Genomic DNA, 19,426 nt, shown 5'->3' with positions numbered 1-19,426 from the left:
TTGTTCACTCCAGCAAGTTAACCTTGAGAATTCCATTCCAAAGCCAGCCCTTGACAGGTTTTTGTAGGAGTTTCACCTCACACCTTGGAACAACTGAAACATCTTAGGAAACTCCCATTTTAAAAGCAGAGTTTCCAGGCCTGGTACAGAGGCTCAGTGATCACCAACAGGACAGTAGGCAGGCTTGTCAGATGCAGCAAGGGAAGGAAAGCAGGGACCAGCGAGGCCCTGTTAGCCTGGGTCCCTCATCATGTCAGATTTCACTTGCGTGTGACCTAATGTGAGTGCTGGAAAAGGTTCTTTGGCAGGAAAGCAGGATCATGTGCATCCACATGAGGATTTGAACAGTTAAAGCCTCTGCTTACAGGTGATCGTGGTACTCTTGTGGGGACAAACCCCAAAGAGAACACGTGTAAGAAACTGGGGTGGCTCAAGGAAGCAAAATACAGTGAAATGATCCATTCTGAGGTGGACAGGGTTTCCCAGCCCCAAGAGCTTCCGGGGCCTTTTCTTTACAGTGGTGCTGTTCCTTCTCTGTAAATATCCAATCACATACGCAAGGATTGATTTTTTGAAGTACCAGGGATTGAACCCAGGACTTTCATATTGGGCTACATCATCACCCTTTTGTTTGTTTGTTTGTTTGTATGGGGGGACAAGGCCTAGCAAAGTTGCCTATCCTGGCTTTGAATTTGCCATTCTCTCACCTCAGCTGGGCTGACAGGCTTATCACATGATGCTCAGCTTAATTGCAAATTTTCAGGTACTCACTCTTTAAAAAAAAAAAAAAAGAGAGAGAGAGACAGAGGAATTAATTTAAATTATATATATATATTTTTTTTCTTTGGTACTGGGGATCAAACTTGGGTCCTTGCACTTGCAAGGCAGGAGGCAGAACCACTGAGCTAAATCCCTGGGCCTTAAATAATATATTTTAAACCAATATAACTAAAATATTATCATTTCAACCAAAGAATTATCTAGGATGCATTTTAAGTCTTTTTTCACAGCAAGGCTATGAATCTGGTAAGTATTTTGTTCTCACTTTCTGTGCTTAGAAAGCTGCAAGGTCATAGGTGGCTGCTGGATTGGACCCTGACACTCTGGTGTTGCCACAGAGCCAAGAGACTACACTGGTGAGTGGTACCAGTGTCTCCGCCCAAACTGCTAACCTTGCAGGAGTCAGAGGTGGGACTGTGCAGCTCTCAGAGAAAGGCTTCTGGAGCCTCACAAGCCTTGGGCGGTGGTGAGAGGTCACAGTGGGCTGGGGTTGGTCACATAGGTTTAAGTTTCCTGGGTAATTATGATGGATGAGGCAGGTTTGAGAATCACTGACTCACTAGCCCTCCTTTTTACAGATGATTAAGAACTGACGAGAGACTGCCCATTTAACTAGTTCAGACACACTGGTCCCCATGTCTCTGCCCTGTAGCTGTCGTTTGGAGGAGGAGACAGCTTTAGTGACTTTATTTCTCTACTTAATTGGGATGTCTCAGTGAACACTCCTAGCTCCCTAGGGAGGAACTAGCCACTCTTCAGCTCATAGAGCTGGGTCACTTTTCTTTTCTATAACTGCAACAGAAATATCTCCAAATATACCTGGACCAGCTGATCTCAGACTCAGAGCTTCCAAACATCTCTCCTAGGCTGCCCCCTCTGTTCCTAATTGTGGGACTGTTCCAGCACACCAGATGCTAATGGCGCAAGGGCTCTGATTGTCAGCACTCACCAATTTTTGTGTTGTAAATGCTCCCATTGCGGCCAGTTTCTAGCAACTAACATGACATCTACTTCTCCACAAAATCCTGGCCATTTCACTGCCAGGCCTGCAATCAGGCCAAGCTGGATCATGCTCACACTGCAAATCAGGGCCCTGTGTACCATGTCCTACTCATGACCAGCTTCCTGGGCCACAAGGCAAGCAGCATAGTGTACACACTGGCTTTCTGGCCCAAGGTCTCTTTTCACTAGCGGTTTTCTCTGACATTGGACCTCATGTTAACTAACAAAGTGTTGGTGAAGATTAGAAAAAAATGCTTAGGAAGTCCATGCAGAGGAAATACTGCATAAGTGCATAAATGCCACTGTCTGTATTTTTCCTCTTCTAATTTGTAACTACCAAACCCATCCAGAGAATCTGGACTGGATCCAGCATTACAACAGAGAAGTTCCTTGGAGGATTTCAAACCACGTTGCCACAACAGTCCAGCTGAGGGCGAGGTAGGCAGGATCAGTTCCTCTCGTCATCTTTGAATGCATTCATTGGAGCAAACTAGGGGAGGATCACAGAGAGGTGAGGTTACCAGCACTATGTGTTGAGATGGTGCTGAAATGAAGAAGAATATGGAGCTTGTGTTAGCTTCTTAGAACAGCTACAATGAAATGCTCCAGGCCTGGTGGCTCACACAACAGAAATGTATTATTTCACAGTTCTGGAGGCCAGAGGCCCAATGTCAAGGCATTGGTAGGATCTCCCACACTGCTTTTCCTGGTCTTGAGGCAGCATAATGTCGCTCTCTGTCTTTGCATGGCAGTCTTCCCCGCTGGTTCTCCTTCCTCTGCATAGGAATCCAGCTGTACTGGATAAGGGTCCACCCTAGTGACTCATCTTATTAATGTGACTACAGCTGCAAATAGCCTGTTTCAAGCAAGGTCTCACCTTCACAGGTATCAGGGGGTTAGAAATCCAAAGTATATTTTAAGCACACAAGTTAATCTTCTGTAGGACTTAGAAACCACAACATAAAATCTTTAGAAGACATTCTTAGCCTTTTCTAGGTTTCTTTCCCAACTGAGAGAAAAATCATTTTTTTATATTTCTAAGTTAAATTAATGTATTGTAAGTCTCTGTTGTCAACACTAGAGGATCTGGTGCTCTCCTCTAGGTCCTAGCCAAATTTCGCCTGGCAAGATGTAGTCAGAGGTCTGTTTCTCAGATGGAAGAATTTGAGCGCTCAGCTTCAAGAGGTTTCCACGGTCTCACACTATTCGAACTGAATCTGTATGCTCAGACATGTGGAATATCTACTCGGCTTCTGCTACTACATGGCAAAGCACCCCACAGACCTGCGTATTAAAGGTGGGGTTCCAGGATGGCACCACCGTGAGGGTGAGACCTTTGAGGGTGGAACCTAGTGAGAGATATGCAGGTCATTAGGGTGTGAACTACAAGGGGGTGGTGGGACCCGGCCCTCCTTCCTCTCTTTCGTTTTTTGGCCACTAAGTGGGCCATTTTGCTCTTCCTCAGGCTTCTCCCATGATGTGCTGCCTCACCACGGGTCCAAAGCACTGGGCTGACCCATTGCAAACTAGAACTCCCCAAACTTTGAGCCTAAACAAAACTTTTCTCTTTAAAAGTTAATTATCTTGGGTGTTTTGCTATAATAACAGAAAGCTGACTAACAGCTTCCTTGCAAATTCCTTGTACTGCTCTACTTTGGTTCTCCCACAGAACTGTTGATCCTTCATTTACTCACTGGCACAACAAGTAAGGATCCCATGCAGATCACTGCAGGGCATTTAAGTCACTCCTGCATGCACATTGCAGCTGTTCTTACCAGTTATATGACTTGGGGCAACTTATTTCACTTTGGGTCACTTGTAGGAAGACACTGATAACAGTATCTGTTTCATTAAGTTGAAATAAAAAGGAGCATTATAAGACATAAAATATGTAAAGCCCTCGGTGAAATGCCAAATGCAGGAACACATCAGTATGTGCTGCTCACTCTGAGTCTAACTCTGCAGCAAAGACTGGAGATACAGTGAAAAAAGGCAGATGAGGTCTGGCTCCAGGAGTTACAGCCCCTTGGAGGCAGCTATCAGCAAATAAAGGTAAGGATGTGAGTTAAGACACTGTGTTTTGTAAAATCTCACTTTTACCTTGGACCCATCTGCATTCAGGATTTTTTGTTCATTCCAACCCAACCCAATGGTTTGATGCGTTATCTGCTCATGTTGGTGTGAAGAAAAAGTGAAGGGCAGGTTACCCAGTTAGTCTCCCAAGCCAGCTTTTAATATGGGTGCTCTGGAAGCAAGCAGGAGTAAGGAGTGAAGACATCTAAACAATCATGCCCCTCCCCAACTTCACTAATACGAGCCTAAACAATTTTGATATATTCCATTCATTCTCCAAAACAAAAACAAAAACCAAATGGACAACTTCACCAAAGCTCAGACGCAAGGAGAAGCGCATCAGCTTCGGTGTGATTCTCAGTAGCTTGGATGCAGGAGGTAAGAAGACGTGATGGATCTGCGTGAGCCACTCGACAATGGCCAGGGTTCACCAGCAGACACAAGGACGGAGGATGGTTACCGGAGCTGAGAGACACCGACATCCTCCGGTCGTTAGAAGACGCTCTTTCTATTCCATGTGTGTGGAGCCTATTTATATGGTTGTCTTTCCTCTGTCATGAAGCTACAGGCTAAGTCTGATTCCAAATATTTAAGCACTAAATTAAGAGCTACCTGTATTTTGTCATGTTTTTACTTATGTTTTAAAATATTTTTGCTTTTGCTTTGCTTATCTCAGGAAGATATAGTGTAGCTATTTTAAAATTACTTAGCTTGGTAGGACTTTTTATATAAATTATTTCCTAAATCTAAAAGGAAATCCTTTTTTGGATCACAGTACACTGATGTTCTCTGTGGAATACAGTCACTGTTGGAAATCTGTCAGCTGGTCAAGAGCAAAAACAGAATCAGAGAAGGGCCTCAGACACCAGCTCCTCATGTGATCCCCAAACTGTATTGCACCAGGACTGTGAACAAACCTTGTTAAAAACACAGCTTTCTGCCTAAACCTTTCTCCTTGGGCTAAGCCAATGGTCTGTGGTAGATGTGAGAATGTGTGATTGTTTGTGTGTGTCTCCCTCTACCACTTCTTATGTTCACTTGGATTTGGGAACTACTGACCAAGCTGACCAACCCCTTCATTTGACAAGTGAGAAACTGAGGCCAAGACAGAGTGGAGCAGGCTTTATCCACCATGGAGCGCGTGTGAAGTGCATCCTCTGAGTCTCTCTGCTCCAGGGCCTCACACCGAGGAGTGACTGACTTACAGCATAGCGAGCCACCTTCATGGAGGGCAGCAGAGATGAAAAGACCCAGCCTGGGAGATGACAAACTGCAGTAGAGCCCCATTGGGCCCCCAACCAGTTCTTGCTAAGCCCCTTTGAGGCAGAGGCCAAACAGTCCTTAAACAGCCTTGTTTCTACCTTCCAGCCTCCCATGGGGATTCTAGTTAGTGTCTGCAAACAACAAATGTCAGAGGCTATCAGGGACACTTGCAAATATTTAGAAGTATTAATGCTGAATTCATCTGCATCAAATGTTATGAAGTGAGCAGTTTAAGCCAGATGCAGTCCAGTCTCCAATGAAGTGGAGTCCAAGGGGCCTCAGTAAAGAATTTAACCAGGAGGTTTGGCAGCCATCTCAGAGCAATGTCTGTTTTTAAAATTAATTTTATTGGCACATTTTAGGTATACAGTGTGATGACATTCAGCATTGGAGATTTGTACCTTTATATAATATATCGATTCTTACTTTGTCCCATTCCCCTGCCTTCCCTTCAGCAGTGTTTTTTGACAGCTAATCCTCCTCCTTCTACACTGCAGTTCCTCAAAGGGGAGTCAAAATCTGCATGGCAAAGGCTAGAGAAGGAAGCAGCTCCTTACCAACCCAGGCAGAGCTCCCCAGAAGTCAGGGGAGCAGGTCAGCGTCAGAGAGTTTCTCCAGAAAGAAGCTTCCGGTTCAGAGTTTCACTTGTTAATTCCAACCAAGACCATTTATGGGCACCTTCACTCCTCCTGCGTTGTAATGAGCTAAGTGCCGTCCCCTCCCACAAAGATTGTCTACATCTGACCAACCTTGCTCCTGCAGGGCCACGCTGAAGGAAGGAGCCTGCCTCACATCCACCAGCATTAGGGCGCCCAGGCACTGAAGGTCCAGAGAGGGACAGAGTGAGTAGCTGAGTAGCAGGCTGAGAGTGACGAAAGTCCTCTGATAGGGAAGACACACCGCCATCTTGCAAGGAGCCTATGTGGTGACAGCAGCTAGTAGGACTCACAGTCTCCACCTGCTGCTTAGCCTGGGAGAAGCTGCAGGCCTTGGGCTGGGAGTCTTTCTGGCACTGAAGGGCCTGGGGCATATTTGTGATCCTGGGTAAAGGCAGGTGGTCTGGGCTCTCAGTGGCTCAAAGGATGGGAGACAGGAAAGGCATCTTTCTGTGCCACTCTGAGTTCCACCCCCTCATCCCACAGGCAGCTTCCGAGATGCTCCCTAGTGCAGAACCCCACAATGGCCCCTGTCCAGCTGTGCATAGACTGAGGCTGTGGGAACTGGCAGGAGGGTGGGAACCATCACAACAGGAAGGTGAATGTGGTCCCTAAAAAGCCTCGGGGACGCAAGGGTCCCACAGGCAAATTCCCATCCTCCACACATCCTGTAACATCCCTCAGGGCCTTCTCTAACAGCCCTCACATTTGCAATCTGAAGAAGGGAACAAGGAGCCTGCGCCCCCTGCTCCATCTCTGGAGCCTGGCCAGGTGGTGACTAATCACCCCTCCCCAGTCTGTTCTCTCCTGGCTTTCAAAGTTCTTAGAGAAAGCAATCTTTAGGGGTTTTTCTGGGCAGGGATCAGGATCCAAAAAGTTAAAATAAAATTAAAAAAAAAAAACTGAGGCTGGCTGAAACAATGAAGGCTTTTATTGCCAAGCACACTGGGGCTTGGCTCCTTCTGGGCCCGGTCCAGGTGAGATTCAGGCTTTGCAGGCAGCTTGGCAGGAGCCCAGCTTCTCCTCTGCAGCCTTGATCTCTGGAGTGTCTGGGGAGGTTCATTTACACAGATTCTAACAAACAAGGATGACTTCCTTCCTCTTTGGGGCAGGCTGTGCCAGGGCAGAGGCACAAGAGGCTGGTGAGGAAGTTTCTAGTACTTTCCTTTACTGTTTTCAAGTCCTTTTCTTCCTTCCCATCCTCTTTCCTCTTTCAAGATTTACTGAGCACCTACTATTGGCGGTTAGGGAGAGAAAACTAGAGACCTTGCTCATGAGGAGCTCAGAGATTAGAACTGTGCTGCCTGAGGAAAGGCACCCACCCCACATGTGCCTAGGGAACATGGCTACCTCTCCTCAAGACAAACTTGACCACTCTTCTTGGCTGTTGATCCTATAACTGGATTCACGTCCAAACACAACTAGCTAGTCTGGTGATCCAGCTGCAGTTCAAGACTGAAGATGAGCATCATGATGTGTTGGGTAATGTACCAACTCCCCACAAGGAATGTAACCTTTATGTCTTGCAAACATGTGCTAATAAAAAATAAAAACTTAAAGCAAAACCAAAAACCATATGAACTTATATCAACAAAGAAAGAGAGAGAGGGGTCAGTCTTGTTTTATTCATGCCTTCAACTGACCACATGATGGAGAATGATCTATTTTCCTCAACATGTTAATCTGTTTCCTTAACGTTAATCTTTAAAATACATGCACAGAGACATCCAGAATAGTCCTAGACATGGACGGATTTTGGCATCTTGGACCAGTAATTCTGACCTATAAACTTAATATCACAAGGCCATCCCTTGTCAGTTTGACATCCATATACCTCTTAAGCCATATTTAGTTTCCAAATAAAGAAAATAATCGCTCATAACTTCACCTAACATGACGCAACTACCCTGTGTGCAACCCTAAATGTGTTAACCCCTTCTCCCGAGGAGGATGCGAAGCTCTTGTGTGGTGTTTACTCTTCTTCATAGCCTATAACTTAAAATGCTATGATGTAAAGTTGGCAATACTGAAATCCTATAATACAGACTCAAAACATGTTACATGATGAGAGATAAGAGGGAAGAAGACAAAAATATTTTGTGTACACACACACCCACATAAACCTAAAAGAAATGAGGAAGAAAGTCTCATTTCTTTTTTTTAAATCTTATTGAGTTTATTGGTACATTTTAAGTAGACGGTACAGTGACATTCATCACTGGGATCTTGTACCCTTACAGAAATTCTCATTTCTTTTACAAGTGTTTCAGTGTCTTAGTTTTTACTGGTGTCTATAACCACATTTTTGTGCCTGCACGTGGGGTCACAGCTTGTATCCATCACCCTCTCTGTATCCCTTTGTCCTCAGTAGGCATCTTAGCTGGTCGTGGTGGGCTGACACAGCCCTCTATTCTTGCAGGCCCTTCAGTCATCCTGCCTGGACGGGGCTTCTGAAGTGTCCCACTGACCTCAGAGGCGGTGTTGTGCTAACAATAAGAGATGCTCTGAGGGGTCCCCTGTACACTTCTCCCCGTGCTCACTGTGTATCGGCAGCGCAGTCTCCCCGTGGAAGTCAATCCTCTGCAAAGAACCTGTGCCTGGTCCCACTGCAAACAACCAAAGCTCTGTCTCTGGTGGTGGAGTCTGGTCCTTGAAGCTGAAAATTCGCTCCCTTTGGCTTTAATGTGCATCCAGATCCATCATTCTGGTGGGAGGAGCAGAGAGAGAAGCAGATGGAAGGAGCACAGTGTTGTGGAGTCACATGGAGGGGATCAGAGCAGAGGTGCACCGTCCCTTCCATTAACGGAGGTGCACACAGTAACATGCAGCAGCACGCACCTGAGGAGCTCTGTGAAGAGGCTGCATCACAAACAGAAGGTTGCCATCAAAAATCCAACCAGGGTCACAATGTCCTAAAACATTAAAATATGGATGATAATTTGTGAAAGTGGAAAACTAGCTCTGAACTTGTAGTGTGTGAGAAGAATCGTGATTTAAAGACTATTCCACCATCAGCCAATATGTAAGCAAAGGGGCTTGGAAGCTGTATTTCTTCAGATACAAGAGGAATTTCAGATACAAGAAGGTGTATCTTCTCCTCCAGAAGAAGTTACTCATGCTCGGAGATCATAAGTGGAGTGCACAGTACACAGTACATGGGGACCATAGGAGAGGGGCCTGCCTGTGCCTGTGCAGACAGTGGCCTTGGTAAAGTATGAGTGGTTGAGTTAAGCATGAAGACCTGATGCCAGTTTAATTTACACTTAGAAATATTGTTTGCTTCTGTTATAAAGGGAACATATAATGAAAATCTAAGAAGAACAATATAAAAATGAGTATAGGTTCTTTTTAGTGTTGCATTGCAAAGATTATTACTATTTTTGTGTATTTTTCTGGTGTTTATAATTTTTTCTTTTTACTTAATGCTATGTAAAAATAAGTAATAATTTAACTTGCTTTTTCTGAATAATTAAAAACTTCATTATTGCTACTTTGACTTGTTTTGAAATAGCCACTGAACAACTGAACTAAGTTAATGATCTCTGTAATCTTTAGACTTTTAGATGGCTTCTAATGACTTAGCAAAAATAAGGGAAAATCTTCACTTAGAGGATTTTTTCCCAATTCCTAAAACCAGATTCACTGGGTCAGGAAGAATGTTACTTGATATATACCATAAATATTGTTTTTCCCAAATTATAGTCTCACCAAACTTAAGTTGCTGTAAATTGTAAGAATAGGATGGAAGGACAAAGGGACTGTACTGAAGTTAGTGATGTAAGTAAGAGAAATAGATTGCCTACACAAGTTAAACTTAACAGCCAACAGTTACCCTAAAGAATAGTGGCACAGAAAGTTGGAAAGTGGTTTGGCACAAATGGCTTACTGAGGAAAATATGCAGCTCATCTTCTGATCACCTCATATATAAAGTGAAACCTCAGATGAATTAAAGACCTAGAAGCGAAAGACAAAGACGGGACACTAAGAGAATAGAATGGATAGGAGAACGTCTCTGAGACCTCAAGAGACTCGCGTTTTCTTTTTGTTGTTATTTTTTGGAGGCAGGATCTTATTATGTAGCCCAGGCTGATGTTGAATTCATGGCAATCCGTCTGCCTCAGCCTCCTAAGTGCCGGAATTACAAGTATGTGCCATAAGCCCAGCTAAACCAGGTTTCTTAAGCTGCCCCACAGCATTAACCATAAAAAGGGAAAACAGTAGATGTTATTCTGTTACAATTAGGAATTTCTATTCATCCAGGATACAATAGACCAAATTAATAAAGTGGTGATAATCTGGAAGATATTTGCACTTTTTAAATCCAACAAAGGATCACATTTACCAAAAGAAATTTAGAAAGCAACTAGGAAAAGACAGAACAGCATAGAAAGTGAGAAAATGATAGGAAAAAGAAATTCACAGAAAGAAAAGCCTACAGGGTTAAAAAACACAAGGTGTCTTATTTCACTGGCAATCAAATTTCCTATAATTCCAGCCGAGGAACTGTGATTTTGACACCAGCCTGAGCTACATAGCAAGTTCAAGGTCAACCTGGACTACATGGTGAGATACTAGCTCAGAGGAAAAAAAATCAATTTCAAATCAGTTAGGGTTTACAGAATGCCCTCCAAATTCATGCTTAGGAGGTTTTGGTTGGGAAAAAGGACTCCATTGGTAGTTAGGCCATGTGTACTACACTCTGGAAGAAAATTTGGCTACATTTTGTCCATACCCAGAAACTGTGGGAGACTGAGGTTAAGAGCAGCAGACCAATAAATCTGGTAGAGGAAATGTCAAGGAGTCCAGCCTTCAGGCTGTGACATGGGATCTGCTCACTGATTTTAGCAAGGTCTACCATGAAAACCAAGAGCAAAGAACTGATATGAAATGCATACACTTTCATCAGAAAGGAAGTGCCTACAAATTTAGAGTCCTAGAGAGTATGGTTGCTGAAAAGAATACTATTGAAAAGAAGGAACGTACTTTGCATCAAGACAATATGAAAGATGGCTTGAGAGCATCACAGGAATTGACAAGACCCTACCCTTTCCAGACCCAAAGATATAGAAAGATAAAAGTAAACTCTTTGAAACTTTTCAAAACTTTGAAAATCATTGAGAAGAGCACCCAAGGGCAAACTGTTGCAGAAGGGCTGCCTAAGGAATTGGTTCTCTGAGGTTTGGTTTATAATGTTCAGCCATCCAGGCATTCAGAGGCCTCTGCAGCCATGATCCAAGGAGCCTTGGTAACTGGGTGAGCTGACAGTAGATTTTGGCATCATCTACGTGATGTTGGTTTTACAGGCATGCAGAATATGAGAATTGTGGAGTTGAGGAAGCTTCTACCCAGATTTCAAAGATAGGTCTGGGAGGCCAGGCTACATGGCCCTAAGAAGTCAGTGTGTGAAGCTGTGAGTGTAAAGCCAAAAGTGTAGTGGAGACCCCAGAAAGTTGGCAATTCCAGGAACATGAAATGTCTGCTCAGGAAAGCAGGCAGTGAGCAAGAGAGCCCATGAGGACTGCCACTGGTAATGGAGGGCTACCCAAGCCATTTGAAGCTCACATCCAATCACAACATGTTCCTACTGCTGGACACAGAACTATAGGATTTGTTATTTGGTTTTTGTTCTTGCTTTGTTCTGATTTCTTTCTATTCCCTTATTCCTCTCTTTTGAAATGGGAATGTTTACCCTGTGCCGTTGCATGTTAGAAGTACACTAACCTTTTTAAAAATTTTACAGGGCTGCACAGCTGTGTTTGCTTTAAATCTCAGAGGACACTTTGGGCTTAATATTTTCAATTATGTTGGAACTGTTAAGACTTCAGCAACTCTTAGAGATGGACTAATGCCTTTACACCGTTAGATGGCATGGGTCTTTGAGGCCAGGGGCAGAGAGCTATGGTTCCATCTAGATGTCCCCCAAACCTCCCATGTGCTCAGAAATGGTGCAAAAAGGAGGTGACTGTATCATGGGTGCCCTGTGTTTATCAGGGATTAATTCACTGGTAATTTCAGAGCTGAATGTGCTATTAGGAGGCAGGGTCTAGCCGGAAGAGATGGTTACTGGAGGAATGACCTGAAAGGGCATAGCCTTGACTCTTCTCTGGCCACTACTGCCTGACCACCTTCTTCCATGCTAGGGCCTTCCATCGTTCCATTTCTGCACTTGAGCCTGTCAACTGTGGACTGAAACTTCTGAAACTATGAGCCAAAATAAATCTCTTCTTCTTTAAGTTGTGTTTGTTGAGTATTTTGTCCCAGGAACAATGAAATGACTAAGACACCGCCTTAAACTCATCATAGTAGGAGTAAAGAAAAAGTCAGATCATACTCTCAGGTAGTCTGGTGCACATAGGAACCAGGAAAGTCAACCTGAGAGACTTCTACGGTCCCTTATGGTGTCAAGAATGTATCTAGTAACAAGTTGGAAATCCCTGTTCTACGGGCATGCTCCTGAGAAAGCTAGCCTACTTCTGTATATAAGGAGATACTATGGTACACGCATATCCATGGATGAGTCTTAGACACATAAGAATGCGTACATCTGGGAAAAGGAGAGGAGAATAGAGATGAAGAAAGAAGGGAACAAATTAATAATAAATAAACAAATAAATAAATAACCCTGCAAGATCATTATGATAACATGACGTGAAGTAAAGGGGATAACTGAGTAACACTGTTCATTTGAAGTCCAATTTAAATAACTACTTAGTTAATTACCTGGATTCAGCTTCTCAGGGCCAGATCATGCCTTGGCACTGGCAAAAGACATGTCTGAGCCTTCAAGGCAGGGCTGCCTTAGGTGAGGTCATTACTCATCATGAATGTGAATTATCTACAATGTATTAATATTTTTAAAATTTTTTTGTCACTGATGAGTGGGATATGTATAAATAAAATTTTGAAAAGTGTACAAGAATTTTAAAATTAGAACTTCCTTTAAGTCATACATGTTTCATTTTATACAGTGAAGATTTAGAGCCATCCTATTAATCCTCAAGAAATCCTAGACAATTACAAAGTAGGGCTCGATAGACATGGTAGGCAGAACAATATCCCCAAATGTCCACATCCTAATCCTGAGACCATGTAAACATGTTCTCTTATGTAGCAAATGGAACTCTGCAGATGTTAATAAGGTCAAACACTCCTAATGGGGAAAGTTATCCCTGGCTAACGTGGTGAACCAAAGACAACCACATTAATCCTTTAAGACAGAGAACATGTCCACTGTCAACAAGAAGGAGCTGTGGTGTTTGCTGATTTGAGGATAGAAGAGGCCTCAGCTGAGGAATGCAGATGGCTCCAGAAGATGGAAAAGTCGAGGAGACAGCTGTCTGAGAGTCCCTCCAGGAAAGAATGCAGACTTGCTGGCACCTTGATTTTAGCTGGTGGGACTCCTTTACTCCCTGACTTACAGAAACTTATTGTGAGACATTTACATTGTTTCATGGCATGTTTCCTGACTGTTAATACAACCTAGAATTCTCGCTAGAACTTTACGGTTTTCAGCAGTGTGACTCAGGAGAGGCAGAGCCATGGGAAGGTCACAGAATGCTGAAACTGGATCTACCACCCAAGCAACACAGAGCAATCCCACCAAAGCTAGGATCCCTCCTTAGCATCTCTGGCATTGGACACTCAGCCTCTGTTTGAACCCCTGGTGGGAGAGACCTTTTAGTATTAAATCTGTTCCCCCTACAGGTTGAATTTGCCATTTGCAGCTGAATTAGTTTTTCTATCAGAAAAAAAAAAATCGATGTCAGGAATCCATTGTATTATTGAGGGCTCTGTTAAAATGTTCACTTTTAGAATCGTACCACAGAAATATATGCACACCCGTGTTTATAGAGGCACAGTTTGTAATAGCTAAAGCTTAGGAACAGCCCAGTTGCCCGTCAGATGGAGACTGGATAAAGATGTGGGTCTTTTTTTTTTGTTAATAAAATGGTGTGCTACTTAGCCATAAATAATGAGAAACTAGAGACATTTATAGCTAAATGGATGTACATTGAGGGCCTACTCTTAAGAGAAATAAACACATGTGTAAATACCAAATAGTTTCTCTGGTGAGAGAAACTGAACATGTAAACAAGTATTAAAATGAATAATTGATAGTGTGAAATAGGAAGAAAAGGTCTAAAGGGATAGGACAAGTGGGAGGGATGGGGAAAGAAAAGAATGGAAAGAAAAAATATGAGAAGGAAAAATGGAAACAAAGTCTTTGTGAATGGGGAGGGGAGGATGAATTGAAGGGAGGGCAGGGGAATGGGGAAAAAATAAGATACAACATGTAAGGGTACAAGTTCCCAATGATAAATGCAGTTGTATTGCATGCCTAAAAATGTACCGATAGGATAATTTTAAGAAAAATATGTTCTTTTTTATTTTGCTATAAATAAAAATCTTCCATTCTTTAAAAAAATGCTTTTTATGCATATAGAGAGCCTGAGATTAAAAGTTTGGGGCAGAAAAAAGGCTGCCAGATTATGAAGCTGTCACAATGCCACCCTGGTCTGTCTTGCCTGCCTACTCCAGAGAACCATCAGAGCTCTACCAGGAGGTGCTATTGAAAGGTCCCTGGACATCTTTCTTGGTCTTCTTGGGGCTATAAGAAATCTAACAATTTCGAGTGACCAGCTTGAATATGTAAGAGAAATCCTGTCCTTCCTCTGGCTAACTGGTATATCTATATGGATATATATTAATCTAAATGTCTATATAATTAATTTTGTCTCTGGTAATATAGATGGTGCTATTGGTAAGGGTAAAAGTCAAGGCATGATGGTAGAAGTTTCCACCTGCTAAGATGTTACTTTGAGTAGCTGTACAGTCATGTATCACTTAACAACAAAGTGCTGTTAGTTTTGTTGTTGGATGAACATAACAGTGTTGTGTTAGTAGCTTTCCATCACTATGACAAAATGCTTGACATAAATCAACTTAAAGGATAAAAAAATAATTTTGGCTCATGGTTTCAGAGGTTGTAGTCCACGACCAACTATCTCTAAAGCAGAAATGACATTTTGAAAGGGCATGCAGGAGGGCAGCCAGGAAGCAGAGAGGAAAAGAGACAGAGACAAAATATCATTGTCAAGATCACAGCCACATGGCCTATTCCCTTCAAGTAATCTCCACATCCTAAATTTTCCTTCTGTCCCAATAATGCCATCAAAATATGATCTTATCAATGGATTAATCCACTAATAAAGTTAGATCCTCATGATACAGTCACCTTCCAAAAGCCACATCTTTGAACATATGAGGCATTTAGGGGATATTTTAAGTGTACCATAAGAAATTTATAAAAACTAAAATGCCTATAGCATCACTGGATAATATAATCTTATGAGTATATAACATCTGTTATTGATCAAAAATGTAATTATGTGTGAGAGACTGCTTGGGCCTGCATAAGATGGCTGCCCTCAACCTTAGCCTTTGCCTCGGTGGAAAAATCCCACTAGACTACGTACGTGACTTTTGGCAGGTTTAGCCCCTGGGCAAACAGGAAATCTTACAGAAAGAATAGCCCTTTGTGCTAACCACAGGGTCACGGGATCTGGAGCAGGAGGCCGGTGGTATTTCCTTGTCCTGCTTGCCCCTAGAGATTGTTAAGTTAAAGATTGCATAGGGTTAATTGTTGATGTACGCCTTCCCACTTACCCCTCCCCACATTTGGTAAAATACTGATTGCTGTATGCTGATAAATGCTTTGTCCCTTTATGGTTAAATGCTTGAGTGACTCATGTGATTGGTAGAGGATTTGCTTGAACTGTCCAATAAGCTTGCTGAACCTTCCCCCTGGGATAACAGTATATAATCGTTTTGCTGAGCCAATAAAGCGCCTTTGATCAGAAACCAGACTTGGGCCGTGTACTCTAACTTCTTAAAGATTTCCTCCACAGACATTCAAGATCGGATCGGCCTCTGATGACCCACGAATAAGAGGCGGCTCTCACCTCCTATTCCCCGCGGGACGGGGTCCCCCCAGAGAGCCGCAATTATGGTGAGAATAACTATACCTAAAACTAATAAAAAAAACAAAACCTCAATGTTAAAAAAAAAACAATAAAAAGATCAGTCCTCAGGGAGAAATAATCAGTCCACCATCATAACGGAATGTTTCAATATATATTTTTGCTTTTGAATAAATCATAATAAAAATTGTGGATATGACAGATCAGTAAAACTCAGAGAACAAGCTTAAGCATACAGAGAACAAGTTCTACATTAGGACATACACATTTCCCCTCAAGAATATCTGGTATAGTTCCAAAAGTTGATCAAGAGTGATGCCATAAAGAGAATTTCAGTTAGTTTCAAAAAGTGACATCTCTAACATGATGTCCAGAGACAGGACAAATGAAGCTAGAAGGGATAACAAAATTCTCCATTAAAAGACCATCAGCGAAGAAGCATAAGAACGTACAGTGGAAAACTGTGTCATGTGTGATGACATGGATTGGGGATCTGCAGACATGTTAGGCTTTTGGAATTACACAGACTCTCATCACTGCTCCACTTCACCCCAGGAGTGCAAAAGTAGACGTCGATACATGTAAGGAATGAGAACGCCCGTGTTCCAAGAATATATATTTATAGAATCTAACAACTGAATGTCAGGAGTCACAGCAGTCCTTGGTTTATTCCAACCATTTAAAAATGTGAGCACCATTCTCAGCTCGTGGACCATATGAAAGTAGGCAGAAGGTCAGCCATGGATCACAGGCCATAGTTTGACCGTGACAGAGATGAATCTTAGAAATGAAATGATAGATGAAGAGAAGTCACAAAATATCGCGTGCAGAATGTGACTCTTCCGGTAAATTAAAGTTAAAATGAATTTAAATCGGCCACACACATTCTTATAGATACATATACTGCTCCTTGTTTATCCGAATTCAATCCACTGATTGCAGAGAGACTGTTTTATTGCCAGCCACGGGGTCTGGGGTTACAAATTCCACACAGGTAATGAAATGACTGTGTGTATGTGTCCTCTGTAGGAGTGTACGCCACATGACAAGGAAGATAAACACCGGATTTAGGATCACCACTATTCCAGGTGAAGGGAAGAAGGAGAAACGGATGGGAGACTGGAGATGTGGGTATCGTCAAGTCTGACTCCATTCTTGGTGGCAGGCTTGTGTTGTCTATTATTTTATTAAAACAACTACACATAAAGTCAGCCATGCAGGGGCCCAGGGTGAGCATGTATAATAGAACAAAGATAGTTGCTAACTCTGTGTCTGAGACCTCCAGAGAAAAAAATGTGCAGATTCTGTAGATAGAGGCAAAGTATAATGCAGGGAGCAGTAGGAAAACAGTGTAGGCAGAGAGAATGATGTGTACAACAGGCCAGAGGAAAGATTTGGACAGTGGAGGCTGGCAAGAATGTGTTTAAGACAGCAGAGAAGAGTGCTGTGCACTACAGTTCGGGTGTTCAAAGTCCCCTCAAAATCTATGGCTTGCTCCCCAGCATGGTGCTATGAGGAGGCCATGAACCTTTAGAAGGTAAGGCCTGGCGGGAGGTTCTTAGACTCTCAAGGGTGTAGGATCCTGAAGAGAATGCTGAGCCCCAACCCCTTTTTTCTCTGCTTCCTGCTTGATGAGGTGAGGGGTTTTGCTCCATGTCATGTTCCAACTATTATGTCTTGTCTCATCACAGGCACAAAAGCAGTGGGGTCCACTGACAATGGACCAATATGCAAAGTGAGCCAAAATAAACCTCTTCTCTCTATAAGTTAAGCATCTCATGTGATTTATTTTTTTCATTAAGTTCATCGGTACCCTCTAGGTGTATGATGTAATGACATTCATCACTGGAAATTTCTACCTTGACACAATCTGTCTTGGTTCTTACTTTTCCCATTGCACTGCCCTCCCTTCACCCCCTCCACCCCTCCCTGTTTAAAAGGACTTTCCATTGTTTCATTTTTTCATACTAATTCCATTCCCTTCTTCCTTTGCTCCAAAACATCCCACTTCCCCTTTCCCCTTGGACCTTTTCTTCCTATTTCACATTATCAATTGTACACTTTGATCCTTATTTACAATTTTAGTTTTCACACCTGAGAAACTATTTGGTATTTGCACACGTGTGCCCTATTATTTCACTTAAGACTATGGCCTCAATGTACATCCACTTAGCTATAAATGGATCATTCTTTAGGGCTGAGTAGTATTCCATTTTAGAACACAGAAAGTGAATGTTCAAGGTTAGGGATGAGGCCAGATGTGCCACTTCATGGTCAATGCCTTTATTGTCTGTTAACTTTTAACTAAACAAAGCAGACTGCTGTTAGAGACAGCAAAAATCATTTTATATTTTCCTAACATTTTGTAGGTTTCTAGATTATTTTAAAAAGTTCTCTCTATCACTTGTAGTATTTTGTTCTTCTGTTGTGTTTCTAGAATCTTGACTATTATATGTCTATGTGTAGATATTTTTATCATGGCTATTTGGAATTCTATATGCCTCACTTATCTGTATGTCAAATGCTTTCACTCTGGGAAGTTTTCTGTCATTAATTCTGTGACCAGTTTTCTTTATTGTAATTTGTACTTTCTCCTGCTTTTGTTGGACCCCTATCAGTCTTATATTATTCTTCTTTGTATCATCTAGGAGCTGTTGGGTCAATTTCTCATAGGCCATTACTATTTTTAAGAGATCTCTCTTTTCATAGTCATTGACCTCCATCCCATCTTCTATATCTGATATTCTGTCTTCAGATTGGCTCATTCTGCTGCAAATACTTTCAGTAGAGTTTTTAATCTCTTGGATATGTTTGAATCTGTTTCATGGACTCCATTTCTTTCCTATGCTGGACATTCATGACTTCCATCATGGTCCTGAGCTCATCTATTTTTTTATTCTGTTTCTGTTCTAGAGGCTCTGGTTATGTTTTTCATTCTGCTCACCACCTCTATAGTTATCTGGGAAATTATTTCTGTTTGAAATTTTCTAGAGCCTCATTCATCTGTTTAGTTACTTCCTATGCTATTAGTACAGGGTTTCCAGGTAGTTAGTTATCAGACTTTTCCACCTCATTTTCCTCATAATTTGCCTTTGGTGAGCTGGAAGTCTGGATTTGTGCCTTGCTTAGGTGTTTTCTCATTTCTATTTTTGTTGTTGGTACGGTTTTTGGTTTAATTCCTTGGTTGATACCTCAACATTCTTATTGTAAGTATCCTTGTTGCTTGTATTTAGAACCCTTATGAAATGATTGCTTCTCAGAGGTGTCTTCCAGATATAACTGGTCTTTAGATTTTGATTCTGTAATGACTCTAAGGCAATCTCATTTTCAGTAGAGCAAGAAGGACAACTGATTAGATCAATCACAATAACTTAGCCCACCTGACAATCAGCCACAACAATAGCATCAAGCAGAGCTTAGAAAATGGCAATTTGTGGTAGTTATTCATCTATCACCTTTAACAATGTGAATTAAATCAAAATTGAGTACCAGGCCAAGATATGTTTACAGTGAATAAACTTGTCAATATAGTAACTTTACCCTTTGGAATGGGGACTTAGCAGGAGTTGGAAAAGGAGGGATAGATAAGTAGAAGAATAAGGAAAGGTTAGAAGTGAGGCCATAGGACACAGGAAGATCACACAAACTAGGAAACTGTTGAAAAGAAGAGG

The sequence above is a fragment of the Fukomys damarensis genome, unplaced genomic scaffold (assembly GCF_012274545.1).
Source record: "Fukomys damarensis isolate Sample0158 unplaced genomic scaffold, DMR_v1.0_HiC HiC_scaffold_18, whole genome shotgun sequence".
Taxonomy (NCBI): domain Eukaryota; kingdom Metazoa; phylum Chordata; class Mammalia; order Rodentia; family Bathyergidae; genus Fukomys; species Fukomys damarensis.
This window is presented reverse-complemented; position numbering follows the sequence as displayed.